The sequence below is a fragment of the Cuculus canorus genome, chromosome 1, assembly GCF_017976375.1.
Source record: "Cuculus canorus isolate bCucCan1 chromosome 1, bCucCan1.pri, whole genome shotgun sequence".
NCBI classification, from domain to species: domain Eukaryota; kingdom Metazoa; phylum Chordata; class Aves; order Cuculiformes; family Cuculidae; genus Cuculus; species Cuculus canorus.
The window spans coordinates 33,554,481-33,569,332 of record NC_071401.1 but is presented as its reverse complement, the minus strand read 5'-3'; the positions used below and the strand labels follow the sequence as shown (position 1 = coordinate 33,569,332).

General features: G+C 37.4%; 1 long non-coding RNA gene across 5 annotated transcripts in view; it reads right to left on the bottom strand.

Annotated features, from left to right (window-relative positions):
- Positions 1 to 14,852, bottom strand: part of LOC128851006 (uncharacterized) — an 89,185-nt gene that overhangs the window by 29,552 nt on the left and 44,781 nt on the right. For 2 of the 5 annotated variants that reach the window (XR_008448291.1, XR_008448293.1), the window contains one exon: positions 5,556 to 8,350. The exons of the other annotated variants lie outside the window; for them this stretch is intronic. This is a non-coding gene — a long non-coding RNA (uncharacterized LOC128851006). Of the gene's footprint in view, positions 1 to 5,555; positions 8,351 to 14,852 lie in introns of those variants that run through there. 5 annotated transcript variants of the gene reach the window in all.

The following is a 14,852-nucleotide window of genomic DNA, read 5'->3' as shown; positions in this document are numbered from 1 at the left end:
TTTGCACATTCAAATGTTTTCTTTCTCCATGCATTGCTTTTCTTGTATTTAATACTTCTTTGTGGAAATTAAAAAATCACATTGAAATAACTGCATGTTCAATATGATTGTCACGTTCGAGTGCATCCAAAGGGGCATGCTTCTCTCTCTAGCTCAGTCTCCTGGTCATGGGAGGAGAAAAAACTTTCAAGTGAAATATGGTTTAACAAATTTACATAATAAGATTCTATATCACCCCCTCACACAGAAGCCATAAATTGCTTCAAGCTTGCTATAAGTTATCCTAACATAGTTATATACTAACCACTGACATTCGCACAGAAGTAACTCATTGCAAGCTCTAATAAACTCTCATGAATCTCAAAAGGGACTGGCAGGCACTTCTAACTAAGGTAGAGACTCGATGGAGGTGGTAAGAAAGCTGTTTAGAGACCGTATGCATACAAGACAATTTCATCAATTTGCAAAAGGATTGTTAGGACTTCTGAAAACCTGTTTTCATGAATATTGGTTTAAATAAATTACTGTAGGTAGAATTGGGGTTCATAGAACCACACAATGTTTTGAGTTGGAAGGGTAAGTAAAACACAACAAATGCAGGAAAATATACACAGTTATACCACCTCTATTATAATACAATAGTCAAATAGTTTAACCTAAAAAATACATCTACAATATATGCAACAAGCCTATCAAGTTAGTTTCACTGCATGCTCCTCACAGATTATGTCAAATACAACAGTGAAATGTTACAATACATTCCAATGCATTCTTTTGGCAAGAATTTCAGGAGGGATGGTAAGCTCTGTAGCTCAGTGCTAGATCAAGGCAGGCAGGTGGACCCCAGAGTGAGAGGAGCCCGGGAGGGAGTCTGAGGTGGGTGATTCCTGACTCACAGAAGCAACAGCTCACATTATCACTATCTACAATTTACAACAGACCTTATCACTATCTACAACTCCTACCTCATCTGTTCTATGAAAGAATATGAGACAAAGTGAACTCTGCAAAATAACTTCTGTTTGTATTACCTGTAGCTGCCTGAGTGTCATGATTCAAGTCAAAATACTAGAGACTTCAGAGAGATTGTTTACCAATCTGCTTAAGCTTTTCTCCAACAGTCTCATAAGAATGAAAATATACCATCCAGCTTGGCGGGTTGTGGAAACACTGAGCAATCATGCAAGAGCAATTAATATTGTCCAGCTTGCTACACACCCCTGCACATGCAACTTTCCCCTTTATTTTCATTTTTATAATAACTTGCACCTTTGGGGTGGAGTTTTAGGTGGAGCTTGAGTGACTGAACTCATTACATCAAACTCTGCTGATTGGTGGAGAAAAAGTTCTTTCGTCACACTCCAAAATTCAACTGCACATGCCCAGTAGGAGTTGTTATGGGAGTAGGTTTTCCTCAGAGGCTTGGAGGAGGTGGGAAGCCTTAGGTTAGGAGGTGTGTTTTGGTATTATATTGATATTACAATGATGTTATAATGAGTACAGGTCAGCTGGAGGGCAAGATTGCCAGTGCAGCAATTTGTCTTCTTGGAAAATAATTGGGCAGTTGTCCTTGAGCACCACACTCCTTGCTGGCAGCACGGACTAGCTACGTCCATCTCCAAATGTCCTATTCCCTATTGCACAGGGCAAGATGTCCTTGCCGCATTCCTTTCTAACGAAAAGTGTGCTGCACCTGTGTGTGTTGCATTTAGGGTTCTCATTCCTCCCCATGTTTAGCTTTATTCCCACAGAGGGCTACCCCGCTGCTGAATCCTCAGTTTGCTGAGGAGGTAAAGGGGGTTCTCTTTTTTTTTTTTTTTCCCCTGTCTAGATAACTTGAGAAATGATTAAAAATACGGTAGCTGTCATTTTGCATTTCCTCAAGTTCTACGGCTACAAAAGGATGCATAACACCAAGACAGTTTGGATTTGCAAGAAAAATGAGAAAAGTGGTGTAGGAAAGCTAAGAAAAGCCCCTCAACAAATGTATTGAAGCACTCTTGATAAAGAAATGCAAAATATGCATTTTGTCTGTTGGTTTGGAGTAATGTCCCTGCCTTGAATCACAAAAAAAGATTTAAGCAAGGTTTTACCAAATACAAGGTTACATACCTGAGTATTAACAGCATGGATATCTGCTCTTGACTCAGTGCTTTTAAACTAAAAGCAGCTGAGGAAAATATACCAGAGCATCTGTCCCTGCCTGCAGAAGAATGGCAACGGCAAGGCCATACTTAACAACAGACAAGAGCAAATACTGGATCACAGTAGAAACTTTCATATTGCTGCCATGGTGAGAGAAGGAACAAAGAACACACAACTGAATGAATTATTGCAGGGTTCTGCAGGATCAATATTAACAAAGTACTGAAGAATGTAAATCGGAAACATGGTTTATACTGGAAACTAATGCTCATTGATCTAATCAATCCTATAAAATTATCAACACCATTAAATATCTAAAAAGTGTATCTTCATATACATGCACACACACACATACACACATGTATTATGTAGTAATTACAGTCATAAATTTTGTAGAAATCGGGCTGGATTTTAAAGTTAAGAAAGAAGTAAAATTTAAAATGTTAAAATTACTTCCCAGAATACAAACATAGTCACATATGTAATTTCTACAATAAGGCCAACCGTATTCTGGGCTGCATAAAAAGAAGCATGGCCAGCACGTCAAGGGAAGTGATTCTGCCCCTCTACTCCGGTCTTGTGAGACCCCACCTGGAGTTTTGTGTCCAGTTCTGGAATCCTCAACATAAGAAGGATATGGAATTGTTGGAACGGGTCCAGAGGAGGGCTACAATGATGATCAGAAGGCTGGAGCACCTCTGCTGTGAGGACAGGCTGAGAGAGTTGAGGCTGTTCAGCCTTGAGAAGAGACAGCTCTGAGGAAACCTTATAGCGACCTTCCAGTACCTGAAGGGGGCTACAAGAAAGCTGGGAAGGGACTTTTTACAAAGGCATGTAGTGATAGCACCAGGTGGAATTGGAGAGGGGAAGATTTAGACATAAGGAGGAAATTCTTCACTATGAAGGTGGTGAGGCACTGGCACAGGTTGCCCAGGGAAGTTGTGGATGCCCCATCCCTGGATGTGTTCAAGGCCAGGTGAGGCCTTGGGCAGCCTTATCTAGTGGGAGGTGTCCCTGCCCATGGCAGGGGAGTTGGAAATGGATGATCTTTAAGGTCTCTTCCAACTCAAACCATTCTATGAGTCTATGATTCTACGATTTTATGAGTAAGAATTCATATACACATGCATTTTTAAAGACATATGATTTGCCTCCTTAATGAGTCAATAATGGAGTGATGTTCCTCTTTTTCCCTGTAAAGACCTATTATTTCAGTCTGTCATGATAGCTGTAACTTTGGTTAATTATGCTGATTCCGGACACAGAAAAATACAAGCTGTGTTTCCAAGATATTGCAACTATCGCCATAGACTAGATATTGGAAGAGAGAGGATATGTATTTGCTTCTACTAAACCCCAGCTTTGCCCTCCTCAAAGTATACTAATGAAAGTATGATATTATCCACACTATCATCTCATTCTTTTTCTTTCCGTCTCTTTCGATCTACATGCAAACATATGGGCAAGAAAGATACAAAGGAAGCGACAGTGATATGTATTTAGTTTCCATTTTCTTGTCTTCAAAGTTTTCCAGGAAAAAAAAAAAATCTCTATTACATTTCATTTTATTTTCAATCTTTTCCTCAGCTGGGTAGCTGGGATTCCTGCTCATGTAATGAACAGTAATTTAAATCCCACTTGATACTGATATTCTTCCTGTGATAAAGCTTCCCTGTTTCTTGATTTACTGGTGTGTTCAAACATCCTACTGTTAGGGCTGTCTTATTATGTATAGGAGGAAATGATCTCCCATTTGCTAGCACGATAAAATCATTTGGTGATGTTTGAATGTTTTCAATTATTGGTTTATTGGAGCCATCAATTAATTTCAATATGCAAGCATTCACCTGCTGCCCTATACTTGCATAAAACATGGTCAAAAGACTACTGCAGACATTAAAAATAAAAATAAACCTGTAATATTCCAAAGAAATATGCAAATAACATGGGCAAGTGTGGTTAAGATTCACTAATCCGCACAATACAGATGAGTCTAATTTGTTATTTCTGCAGCCCGGTGAATGGGGTGATAACATCTTTCCAATGCAGTATTGTAGGGTTTTGGTTTATATTGTTTTGTTCAGTTTTTTCTTTCAGAAATAAAAAAAAACCCAAAAAACAAATAACAAAACAGACAACCACTGAAATACATGTAATGAACAAATATTTGTAAGACCATTACTGCAGAAGCATAAAAAGGATTTTGTTGTTTCTATTGGTCAATTCCTTCTGGTGTAAGGAAAGTGTTTTTCATTGATTTGGAAGACTTTTGAATCAATCCACATTAGTGCTGTAGGCACTGCACTCCAAGTTTAGAAGTCCTAAATCATGAAGTCTAGGCTTTTGTTAGTAGTTTTAGCTTTTTTATGTTTTTCAGAAGTACTGAGCATTCTGCATTTCTTGGAAAGGAATCCACGAATGCAGGTAAAGAGGGTGTGCTTTGAACCAGAAAACACACCTGTTTGGTTTTTTTCCATCCATAATGTCCAGCAGCCTATTCTCCACAGAATTTCCCTACAGCGGATCCACGTAATCAGCACATTTGCCTTAATGTCCAGGTTAGGTGTTGTTCAAACCAACAGAATATACAGAAAAATATTTGTTTTCTTCGTAGGGAAATCTTAAAGATACAGATTTAAGATTGTGAGACAATTAGACTTTGCATTAAAGGGACTAAAATAGGAAGTGGCAACTCACTACTAACTTCAAATTTAATCAGTCATAGTCCCTCTCCTTGTCTGACCTGTTCTGTTTGTCTGATGAAGTCACCCTTCTTTTGCTTCCCACCCTTCAGATGTCCTTTGAATGCTTCTAACTACTTTCTTTTAAAGTTGAATTTGAGTAATAGAAATAAATTCTTAAGTCTCTCACTATGTTTCCTCTGAGTTAAACCAAGATGGCTGGTACACACTGTTGTTATTAAAAGGGGATTTAGGTGGCAGAGCTTTCAAAGAAAGGCTAGAGAATTTGAACAGGATGATGTTTTCATGAGGAACTTGTTCAAGACAGGCAAAACCAGTTAATGAGTGAGATATTTCAGACAATGTGTTTGAACTGAGGTGTGAGACTGCTGCAGTCATGACTCATTGTAGGTTTAAGGGTTTCATTCATATAAGTAATCACTGATCCCAGAGTTTACAGACGTACCCTCCATATAAGATCAGTTGGTTATGGGGAATTCGATGTGTGGTAATATTAAGAGGAAAGAAATGACAGTACACGATCTTCTGGGAGGTTATTCCTTGTGTATTTATTGAATGGGATTGTGCCTGTTTGTGTGCAACCCAGGCTGAAGAGAGTATTAAAAAAAATATTTTCCAAGTTTCAGAAAAAAATGCAGATTAAATAGACAAATTATACAGCGTACACCATAGATACAACATGTATTTTCATGTTGTTGTGGGTTTTTTCTTACTATTTTTATACAATTGACTGAGAACACGTGTTCTGACTAAAGGAGAAACAACTCAAGCCTGTAAGGGCTCCATGTGTCACTTTCAGTGAGTCATTCCTTTTTTGTTTTCGAAATAACTTAATTACTACTTCCAGATCATAGTAGGAATACAATTATTTTGCTTGTCTGAATTTACAAATCCTTCCCACATAAGCTCAAAGTTTAAGATAATAATTAGGTGATATGAAGCTTTTCTCTTGTCTGATGACAAATAATTCCCAGAATATTTTCACTCATTTCACTATTTGTGACTGTACAGTTTCAACCTACCAGAAAAATACGGTAAACTTGATCATTGACAGAAACTATAGAAAGTTGATACTTCCCAAGAGATATATGTATTATATCGATCTGTTATCACTATACTGTTAAAAGGTCACTATAAGGTTATTGCATAGAATCATAGAACCATAGAATAGTTTAGGTTGGAAGGGACCTTAAAGATCATCCAATTCCAACACCCCTGCCATGGGCAGGGACACCTCCCACCAGACCAGGCTGCCCAACGCCCCACCCAACCTGGCCTTGAACACCTCCAGGGATGGGGCATCCACAGCTTCCCTGGGCAACCTGTGCCAGTGCCTCACCACTCTCACTGTGAAGAAATTCCTCCTTATGACTAGTCTAAATTCGCCCCTCTCCTGTTTACACTCATTGCTCCTAGTCCTGTCACTACAAGCCTTTGTAAACAGTCCCTCCTCAGCTTTTCTGTAGGCCCCCTTCAGGTACTGGGAGGTTGCTGTAAGGTCTTCTCAGAGCCTTCTCTTCTCCAGGCTGAACAATCCCAGCTCTCTCAGCCTGTCCTATTTCTTCAAGACAAGAGGCAATAAGCACAAACTGAAATATATGAAATTCCACCTGAATGCAAGAAGCACGCTTTTACTGTCAGAGTGACTGAGCACTGGCACAGAGAGGTTGTGGAGTCTCCTTTTAGATATTCCAAACCCTACTGGAAACAGTCCTGAAGAGCCTACTCTAGGTGACCCTGCATGAGCTGGAAGATTGGACTAGACAATTACTATAGATGCTTTCCAACTTCAGCTGTTCCACGATTCTGTGAAAATCTTCAGAGATGCACTAACCATGTTAGAGTATCAATGTGTACCTGGAAAAATTATTTCTTCTGGAGAAATAAAACCATAATGCTCTCTTCCAGTGCTCCTCAAGATGTGTCTCTATACTTCCAAAGGTACTTTTCATACAATCAAAATCCCATCATTTACGGCAAAGACAATGCATAACTTTTATTGGAATCACTTCAAGTGAAAAGCATGACAGTACATACACAGCCAGAGGTCACAGCTCTTCCAGCTAAAGTTCGCTTGTTGAAACACAACAATTTGAGTGCTTATTATCATGTCAACCTATTCATACAGTCTGACATGGGCTGTCGCATTTCAGTGATTTAGAAATGTAAGCATTTTTCCTCTTCACATTTCAAAGTAGTAAATCAAAAGCCAAAAGCTTTTAACAAACTGAATACAACCACACTCAAAATTACAGCTAGAGTCCTTGAAAAATTTCATTTAGACAATTTCTAATTTCCTGTAGTTTTTTTAATCTTGCACGAGGCTACTTTTTGCAGAAGAAATGAAAAAAAAAGGATCATTTTTCCTTCAAACTTAAAAAAATACATTGAAATGTCACAGTAGGATCATTTTCAACATTTTTTCTCTAAGATTGCTTTGAAGCAGAGAATGTATTGAAATGTTTCCATGACTACTTCCAATGATTCTGCATTTCCGGAAGAAAAACTCAGCCTAGGATTTTGATATAGCAGCAACATATATTTTCCCAACAATTTCCCCCGACATTTATCACCGTCTTATGTCTTCCTTTCATCTGTGGAGGGCCTTTGTGCTATCAGGGATATTTTGACTCTAGTAGGCAGAATCCTTACCACAGACTTAACACAAGGGCAGATGATGACCTGGTCCTCTGTTCCTGAGAAGCTGTGATGGATACCACTACCTAAAAAGTATCTCTGTCCCTCATGGGATGTAATGTTATCAGGTTCTTAGGTGTCACTTCAAATATCTGTCAGGTTTGTAGCATGATCTCAGTAAATCTGTCATCTGGACAATGTTGATGAGGGTGCTCATCTGTCTGCTTAAAGTGCTGAAAGGATTATGGTTGAAAAGCAAATGAAAAAGGGAGATATCCTTCTTGACAGAATCCTAACAGCTAAGGCAAGCTTTTTATTCTTTATCTGCAAATTCAATTTTAAAACTTCTGGCATTTATAATTCAGAAATCAAATCCCACCTATCAGAAACTTCAAAGTTCCATATATTTGATTTTAGCCATTAGCCTGGTAAGCGATGTTCTGAAGAGTTAGCTCTGATTACATTCCAAACTACAGACATCATTAGCTGCAATATTTTGATGTGTTTTCACCCTTCGTTTGTATTTTGATTTTTTTCTTCCTCTTTTCATTTACCTCTTTATTGCAAAGCCTCTCACTCTCTTCTAATTTATGTATAGTTGTGCCCAGCCTCAAAATGTCATTAAGTTGATAGGTCACACTTAAAATTAAGTTTGTCAAATAAAAGTGTAATTTAGATCCAATAAAACAGTTGTTATCACTTTTAATTAGGAAAAGTAGGAGTCAGGTCTGCCTGAGAGACATTCCTCAACACAACCATGCAGAGAGTCAGGGTATATGATTTTTCATTCAAGCGGAATCACTGATTATTGCAGTAGTTCTATTCAAATTCAGCTGAGGGTGCATTCATGTGCCAGCAGAATAAACCTCAATTAAAGAAAAGAAAGATATTTGTAAATCATAGTTTCAAGTGTTCAGCAGATCTCAAGTTTTAGTTGATTGTAACGGTGCTGTCTCAGATTTAATAAATATGCGGTGTCTCCTTTGAAAGTCATTACAGATGCATTCTTGCAACATCCAAGATCATGCAATTGGGATGAAGACTAACATTGATCAGTCTAAAAGCAGCAACGGATTTTTTTTCCTCTGGTTAGTTAGTCACACCTGTCAGCCCCTGAGCAACAACATATTACCTGTTCATACCTGTCAGTTTAAAAATCAAAGGTAAACACTAGCACAATTTTAAGTCACTGTTGAAAAAGGAGATACAACTGGAACAGCAAACTTAAATTCCATGTTGTACAGAACATATAGGATGTAACTGGATGTATAGGATATAACACAGGATATAGCTGTGGAATTTGCAAAACATCTGCACTTGCTAAGTCTGCATCTGCTTAATGTTACTGCTTCCCTCCATCCTATCAGCAGTAAAGACATTGACTTTACCAACGAAGCTAATAAAGATACCTTTGAAATTGCAATATTTCATAAAGCGTCACAGTTTTTCTTCTGGAGACTAGTTTTGATCAGCGGTACACAGATTTTTGATTAGTGCAGCTATAAGGAGTTTGAGAGCTTTACACCAGTGGCAGAAGGGAATCAGGCCAGTAGCATGGAATAGTCCGTAGTTTTGATTGCTTTATAATATGTTTGTGTAACACGCAATGTCTTTTTGACACAAAAATACCAACATGAGCTCATGGCTGCAAAACAAAGACACTTTCTTTCACGAAAAACCTAAATGGCTAAACAAAGAAGCGAACATCAATGTGAAACTAAAGAGTACTCCATCTGAAAGCAAATACATATATAATTTGAAAATGTAACATTTACCTAAAAGACAAGGAGGGCAACTATTGCATTTAAGGATGCCACATGGAGTTGTCTTTGAAATTCTGAAGGATGCACAATATCCCATCTTGCCATCACACAATATCATATTAAATCAATTGGCTTTTTTTGGTTTTGGCTGCACGTTATATCTAGAGAGACAGAGAGGTAGCTATACACATACCTATACACACACATATATATACACACAGAACACTCGTGTGTATATATAGACAGAGAAGGCACTTTCCAAAGCTCTTACATTTTTAAAAGACTGAGCAGTAAATATCAATATTTCAAAACTCTAGGTGTTTTTTGTATATCTTTAGTCACCAGATATTCTTGTTATCTCATATTTTCCATACAGCTGCTTCTTAAGAGTGGCAGGGTTATGTGCTATAGCAGTCCATCTATAATGAGAAGTGATCAGCTCACCTGTATAATTGCTTTTCTAGAGCTCCAGGCATAGATTTGCCATGAACCTTTAATTCCCTCTCATACACTGCCTACTATGTGTTGTTTCCTGCTCTGTTCCTATGGCATAGATATAATTCACTTTCCCAGCATTGTTTGGCAACATCTGCCTGGCTCCACAATCTTCTGTGCTGGATGCAATAAATCAGCAACAAGCAGAATTTCTTCCCAGGAGTATAGGATAGACTGTTTTTTTTTCAAAGTTAAACTCCATTCTGTCCTCTTAACTAACAAATGCCCTGACACTGAAAAAATTCCATTTCATGGAACCACCTTCAGTTCAACTACTTTTTGCATTTGGCCCTCCATTTTGTTGAACATAAAACCCAAGATCTACCTTTCCTAGTACACCCTCCCATTCTGTTTTCTGCAATAGCCAAAATTAGCTCCCTAGGGACAAATGTAAGAATAAATTAAGCATTCAGTGATATCCTAGTCTTAATCTGTTTGTGCCTTAAAGAGATTTCCTTCTTGGGTTTGTAGATAATATAGAGTCCTTACTTTGTGTGTCATTGTATTTAATAGAACATTTTTTACTATTTGTTGAATTTTTTTTTTAACTCTTTATGATTTTAACATCTGTAGGCTATGCCAGTGATATGAAATGAATAGAGCCAGGAAATACTTCCAAAACTGCAACTAGTTCATCTGTTAAACTGTTATAACTGTTGCTAGCACAGTTTTGGCTTGTACCAGTTAGAACTCTTTCAACTAATTCCCAAGCACAATTTGGGAGTTGTAAGGCACAAGCTAGGATCATTCCCAAAAGGCAGTTTGGATGCAGTTATTCTGTCTTGGAGGCTACAAGATTTTAGGCAAATACTAGCTGTTACTTGCCAGTAAGCCCCAGTGCCAGAAATCGATGGTATATTTATGTCTAGCATATCTAGCCTGAGCATCCCACCATAGCAAAGAATTCTAGTTTACTCTTGACTTGTGCTAAAAACAACTTTTTCAGACTGTTTCAAATCCACCACTAGACAATTTTTTCATTTCACATTACCTAATTCTTGTTTATATACCTTGTTTAAGCAATCGCTAAGTCACTTAACCAGAAGTATAAAATAGATGCAATGTTATGAAATAATCTCATGGCAAGATATGAGGCTAATGCAGAAGAAAACAAAGCTAGCTGAGGTATCTTTACTTAAACAAGGCAATTTACTGAATTATTATTGTTAGCAATAATGTATTAAGAAAGTGTTCAGATCTGTAGCATATATGAACAACATACTATGATAAACAATGACATTTATTAAAGGACGTTGTAGCAGTATGCAAAGCAGAGTGTCTTTAAAAGCATGATATCATATTGCTAGATCTGATAATTCAGTTAGGAAATATTCTATTCAAAATATTCTTTCTGAAATTCAACCTTCAGATATATTAATTTGGAGGACATGAGGGCTTTCTGATTCTATTAACCACATTTGAAAACCCTCATATGTCTGGAAAAATATAAGAACCATACCATGTTTCAGAATAATACTAAGGGTCCTCTGTAAATAATTCACCATCAAAGGATTATGAAGTCCTCTGGACCAAATGTGTCAGGAGTGGGTAGCCTAGAAACCTTGGCCTAATCACCCCTTAGTATTTCACATTATTGTACAGCTAGGACTTAGAGTCAAGACTTTCTGTTGATGGTTATGCAATGTACGCGATTAGCATAGGATTTTACTGCACCTCTCTTCACCTCTCTGTTCCACTAAAGTAAGGTCAAAGTTTATACTAGCCTGCTCCAAAGCAAGAAAGGACCAATAAATAATTAGCTTCTTATACATTAAAAATAATAACATTGTCTTTCTGTTGAGTCCAATAGCATGTATGTGGTTGATATGCAAACTGATTGAAAAGACTGAGATCAAAAAAGCATCCTGTCTTTATATGGGGGCATAAAGAAAGAGAAAGGATCTGCTAATTCTCTGAGGAATTTGTTCTGGGAGCCTATGACCTTTATGTTCGAACTCTGGGTTTTTTTGTCTTATTTCTAGTTTGAATGTGTCTGGCTCTAGAGTAGCTTCAGATATTAGCCAAGCATTTGTATGACTCCCTCCATTTGAGCATGCTGACTTTGCCTCTTGACTGGCACTGGTAAACTGGAATATGAAAGAGAGACCGTGACCCTGTGATTTCAGCAGGATTGAATGAAAGCAAAACCAGAGCTGTTTAAAATTAAAAAGAAAAAAAAGATTTCACCCATGCAAGCACAAATATCTTCAATAATTAGCAATAACAGCAAGGGGAATACAATTACAGGCAGACCAAATTGCTTTTTATTTAAGTGTTCTCTTTTTAAAATGTATCCCAGTGTGAAAGTCCCTCTTTAAATTAGTGAGAGCATGCATAATCTCAATGTCTCCACTGGGGGTTGTAGGAATATATGTTCTCACTTGCTTAGTTGCGCATTTAGGGGATTAGAACAAAATTATACAGCCCTGGGTACTTTATAATGACAGATATCAATAGTAATTTAGCTAATTGAGTGTATTCCAGCTTTATTTTAATTTACTGGTGTTTTTCACTTTATTCTTTGTTATTTAGTTCTGCCTGAGAATTCTATTACAACTATATGCTTTGACCCTGCAAACTCTTGCTCATAGAAATACTTTTCTTGCCATATGAGGAAGGAGTTTTACAAGTAGATTTGTAACCATTAGAGAACACTTAAGAAACTAGGGCAAAGAAATGCCTATCTCAGTTTCTAAAACTTTTTTAATCTACCAAGAAAATAAATCCAAGAAATGTTTCCGTAAATAAAGAAAGTTTTTTAAAACATAGGCAGTTTCAGTTTTGTTCATCTCATTCAACTTTGTGCTATGTTTTCCTATATAATGCAAAATTAAACAGCTTGAGTGAGAATACCATTGAATTTCCAAATTTGTCAGCAGCTGGAGAAATGTGCTGTTTATTGAAATTTACTGGTTTTGCCAAGATCTGATAGAAATGAAGAAATCACCCTGCTTGGGGTAACTTTTTTATGGTTTACTGAATATTCTGAACATGCTATAAATTCATCTGAAAATAACAACAAAATTAATAAAAGCTACCACAGGTTTGTAAGACAAGACTAACCAAAGGGACGTGCCATACCATGAGATGTCATGCTCAGCAATAAAAGCTGCAGGGAAGGAGAGAGGCGGGGGACATTCAAAATGATTGTAATGGTCGACCCAGGTAACTGTTACATGTGATGGAGCCCTGATTTCCTGGACATGAATGAACATCTTCCTTCCAATAGGAAGTCCTGGATGAATCCTTTAATTTGCTTCACTTGCATGTGCAGCTTTGATCTACCTAATTAAGCTGTTGTTATCTCAACCCACAAGTTTTCATGCTTTTGCCCTTCTGTTTCTCTCCTCCATCCCACTGGTGGAAGTGAGCAAGTGGCTGTGTGGGGCTAAACCACACAGTAGAGTTAAACCTCTACACATATCTGTGAATTATCAGCTTTATTTAATACACAGGGATCTAGAGAAAACAACGAGCAGACCTGTTGAACATCATCAAGCAAGTCTATGACCCTGTAGGGAACTGGAGATATCTTTTCCCAAGAGAAGAAAGCAACCATTCGTTCTTTCTTCCTGTAATCCCTACTATCTTCATTTGCAAAGTACAGGCAGACAAAAAAGCCCATACAAAAATGATAGAATTTTCCTTGGGAACTGAGAAGGTAATAGGTCAGTCTCCTCACAGACAGTAATATATCAAAGAACCAAATTGCACCTGGATGTACCCTTTGCAATCAATACTTAGGTATTTTCTTTTCCAGAGTGGAAGACATACTTCTTACAGAAATTAAACTGCTTCCCAAAAGTATTTCAAAACTAGAACGGTAAATATGCTTTCATAGTACTTCAGTTTGCTTCTTTGTTCTGACCTCTTGACAAGACCTTCAAAGCCTGACCTCCCTATCACAGCAGTCACTGTTCTCTGATCCTACATAAAGTCACACGAGCCACATCATTTTTCCAAGGCCCTTCCACCAGCCTGGGACTGCTGGATTGGAAGACACTGAACACATCCCTGACGTGATCCCCAGTGGTCATTTCAGTCTATAAAATTCAGGACTGTGCGGTAGGGGAGGACAAGAACATATTTTTTAATCCTGTTACTCTCTAACATTGCAATATTGCTTTATTGGAACTGTGTATTCCCAAGTCAAATACATTGCTCTATTAATTCTTCTAAAAACTAAACTAGGATTTCCTGAGTGTGTTTACAATTGAAGTTAGACCATTGAAGGATATATCATTGCTAATGGGCAGTAAAATTAAAATAGCTTTATAGGTATGTACTGCCTATAGAAAAAAATGACTGCGACCTACTTTTATTCTATGTCTTTTATGTACAATGATAAAAATAAATACTGAATGATAAGAACATGCAAAATGGAAATTTTAACAATGAGTACATAGAGTTTGCGGTATTAGAAACAGTTAATTTTGCCCTGGCAGATCCAGGGCACAGCTTGGGACTTCATAAAAGTTTTACTACAATCTTTTAAGTAAAGATTATGCTGAATATTACTGAACTCTGTAATATCAATAGTTCACATGTTAACAATATGAATAGCCTAACAACACACTAAATTTCACCCATTTGACATTTTAGAGATCAAGGGAGGAAAAAAAATGAATATATCCAAAAAGAATAATATTTTGCCTGCCTTGGACGTGATAACTTAACTATAGTTAAGGGGAAAACATTCATATTGAGACCTAGATACTTTTTTGCAGGGTGAAAAGTTGGCATAACCTTCTAGACCGTAGTCCTGTCATACATTGAACAGCCTGCCCCTCAAATTCATGGGAACTCTGTGCAATGTAGGCATGTAGTTTATTCATGTGTAAGCTCTAATAAATCAGTACAGGAATGTTCCCTGTAGTATATTCTCAAGTGTTTCATCCAGCCTAGTATTAAATTATTCAAGTGATGGGCTTCCAGTACTTCCTTAGGGAGATTACTAAAGACTAATAGACCTCACAGGAAGTTTTTCTGATGTAAAGTCTGCATTTTTGTTAGTTCATTTTCATTCTGTTATTCCTAGTTATGCTCCCTTGGACATCTCTAAACAAATCCTGTGCCTCCTAGGTGTTTACACAATTCAAATACTTGTAGA